Genomic DNA, 3598 nt, shown 5'->3' on the forward strand with positions numbered 1-3598 from the left:
GGTAAATTGAAAGTAATTTTTTTAGGTTAAATAAAAATTTTGTAAAAAAAAAGTTATTAAATATTTAAGCTATGTATTTGAAATGGCAGAGTTGAGCGTTTACCTTACGAGCTATGTACATATGTATTGTGCACACATAAAATATGCATAAACACACATACATCTACATATATGTACATATGTACATACATACATATTTACTAATAACTACTCATACATACAAAAATACAAGTTTTCAAGTGTCCGTTAAAGACGTATGTGCATACATATGTATGCATTCATGTGTGCGTGCCGCTCGTGCAACAAGGCTTGAAGTGTTTGTTCGTGCAATATTGGCTAAGTGTGGAAAGCGATGAAATAATAAAAACGGAGTAAATGAAAATGCGTGCTGGCCAAATAAATGGCACGAAAATGGTTCATAAAACGTTCCAAAAGTGTAATGGAATAATAAAAAGTAACAAAAAAAAAAACGATCATAAAAATTAATAAATTTAAAACTCCTTTCATTCACTTACTACCATAACTGCAATGTGCAGCATTGTGTCTGCCTCTTTTCTTGTGTCTTTTTCTTCTACCTCTGCAAACGGTCACGGCAACAAAGAATCGATTTGCCACAATTAGTTCGGCTGTCGGTAACTACAGGCGTCCTACGTCCCACGTGTCGACTTCCACCAACCGCACGCTCGCTATGCACCACCTTGGTACACCCCTTTTCGCCTGTAATATTTTCTAAGCGCCTGCAGGCATGCTTCCCCGCGTAGCAAATGTGTGCGTGTATTTGTTTACTGCCCAGTTACAAACAATGGACTACAGTGCGTATTACGCACTTGAATTCACGCGTATTTGTTAGTGTTATTGTTGCTGGTGTTTTTGTTGTTCTTGCTGCTGGTGTTGAGAAGTTTTCCGTGCGTTTGTAGTAGTTTGTTATTTTTGTTGTGTTGTTGACCCAACGCTTGACCTAAAGGCATGCAAAATCGGAACGGAGCGGGGCTGTGCGGAAGTACATACAAATGTATGAACGAGTTTGGCAAATGAAAAATGCGAATGCGTGTGCGTGTGCGTTTTAATGTGCTGTGAGCTATAAGCGCTTTAAAGCAAAAATTGTGGCATGGAATGGATTAAAGTGAAAGAAAATGTTAGAACAGAGAAACAAGTTTTCTGCTTTTCTTTAATATTTATGTATTAAAAACTCGTTTTGAAAAAAGTCGACTACAAACACATTAAAAAATTGGTTTAAATTATGGAAAATACCCATTATTCCAGAAAAGTAATAAAACTTTTTCATAAAATTACAATGCACTAGCTGTTCTAGCTAAATTTGTACTAAGTACGGTTTTATACCTGATTGTGATAGATAATATACAGTACCAGGTGGACCGAGCTTTGCCCGGAGTGCACATTTTTTTTTAATTTTTCAAGGTTTGGATATCAAATACTGGTCATTTGGGTAGCTTTAAAAAAATATTTTTGAAATAAAAAAATAAAAAATTATTTCGATATCTATTAAGTAAGTTTTTTACTCAAATTAGGTGGCAACCCCACTCCGAAATACGCTGGAATGAATAGCACATATCTTGAGCGTATATGTACTGTGTATACATATGATTGAAATTGACAAAATAAAAATTTTTATTACAAAGAAGCGTGGCAACCCTGATCGAAAATATTTCCTGACCAAAGTCCTCAACAATACCTTTCATTTGATATACATATTGCGATGTTTTAGATAAATTGTGTAGAATCGAAAATAAGTGGTAACCTTACACTACTATCCTAAGGCATACCATTTTGTGTATAGGGAAAGCATTGTTTAAGAACCTTCTCTTGGTACCCATGAATAGTAATATTTTACCTTTTTGCTTAACAAAAAATTAAATAAATACACGATTGAAAACAGGTGGCAACCCTATTAAAAATGTTTTTGAATTAGGGATCTTTAAAATACCTTCCATTTGATGCCCATATGAAGATGTTTTAAATAATTTGTAACTAATTTTGAATAGGTGGCAACCTTATACGAGTCTTCTCGGAGATAATGCCTAGTCAGATAATCTTAAAATCCAAAACATTATCTGAGTACAAAATTTCATCAAAATCGTTAGAGCCGTTTCTGAGAACCCTATGGATATATAGATATACAAGAATTGAATCTTTAATGTAATAAGATATGAGTTATATTGGCAAGCTGTATTTTATTCAGTGGAAGTCATTGTACAAAATGTCCAGACCTTAGCTGTTTAAGTGGAGGAGATATACCTATGTTACGAAACTTTATATCTGATCCATCATGATAATTTTGTCAGCAGACTTTTATAACAGGTCACGAATTATCTCGCAAAACGTCCTGGTCTTAGCTCTGTAAATGAAGCAATTTTACGATCTTAATGATTTTTAGTGTGCAGCTTTTATCAATTAAGTATAAGAAATTCGAGTACAAAAGTTCAGGTCTTTAGATAAGTAGAGGATTTGTGTTACGCCGCAGGGTCTGTAATCAAGCCAAGTTTCCATCAAGCTCAAAATAAAATTAAAGAAATTTTTGTTTTTTTAATAGCGGTCGGCTTTCGCCGGGAATACCAAACCTCCGAGTGTATTTCTGCCACGAAAGAACAGATTTTCATAAAAATACAAACGCGCCTCTTTGTGTGACAACATCGAGGCGCTTGCCACAAATCGGAGAAGAAGCTCGGCCAAAAACTAACGTATTGTATTACGAAACCTCATATCTGAATAATCAGTGGTATGGCTGATATGTATGTACATGAGGGTGGTCCAAAAATACACATATCAAGTATTTGGAATTTTCTCTTTTTTTTGGAAATTGGTCAACCAAAAATGGAAAAAATGTAGAGACCTCCAATTATTTTAAAGTCAGTCCAACCTGTGGTTTCTTTTTATAATAAATTTTGCCGATTTCGTCATTTGCGCTTCAAAGTATTCTTGTAGAATGCGTTCTCCGTACATAACAATTTGCAGAAATCTGTTGACCTTGATAACCATTTCAAAATCATTTCAATTTTAAGCAACGTTCGAAAGCGAATTTCGTTGGCAAACACCCCGCTATTAATTTCAATTTAAATTTCCACAATTTTATTATTGTAAGTACAGCTTAAAACTTAGCTCATACCATAAAAATTTTGTAAAATATAATTTTTTCGCCAACCAAAAAATTAAAACAAATGTCCGAACATAACATCTGCATCGCCAGGGTTTTCTCATACTTGACATGGTGAAAATAAATTTTAATAAAAAAAAAATGGAAAATGATAATTAAAAAATACTTTCCATATAAAACTAAAACAAATATTAAAATCTAAAATATTGGCAATAAAAATTAAAAACTTAGATACCAAAAGATTAGATAAAAAAAATTTACAACCAAATTCAATTTTTTTAGATATTAAAAATTATTATTAAAAACTACTTACTTAGAAAATAAAAAATTTAAGTTCTTAAAAATAAAATAAAATTTAAAAAAGTGAATTGTAAAAGTTACAGAAATTATAAAATTAAAAAAAAATAATTAAAACATTTTTAAATTTATCAAAAAAAAATTAAATATGTATATCCATACATACATTAGGATGGATCAATTTGTATT

At 32.1% G+C, this 3598-nt stretch overlaps 1 protein-coding gene across 1 annotated transcript in view; it reads left to right on the forward strand.

Moving 5' to 3' along the window:
• The first annotated feature begins 228 nt into the window (after positions 1-228).
• The window catches only part of LOC118753409 (irregular chiasm C-roughest protein-like), a 227380-nt gene continuing 224010 nt past the window's right edge, over positions 229-3598 (forward strand). Inside the window, exon 1 of the mRNA XM_036488279.1 lies at positions 229-454. The gene's annotated coding sequence lies outside the window, so the exon portion shown is untranslated. The remainder of the gene's footprint in view (positions 455-3598) is intronic.

The sequence above is a fragment of the Rhagoletis pomonella genome, unplaced genomic scaffold (assembly GCF_013731165.1).
Source record: "Rhagoletis pomonella isolate Grant_MI unplaced genomic scaffold, Rhpom_1.0 Rhpom_scaffold_00002, whole genome shotgun sequence".
Taxonomy (NCBI): Eukaryota; Metazoa; Arthropoda; class Insecta; order Diptera; family Tephritidae; genus Rhagoletis; species Rhagoletis pomonella.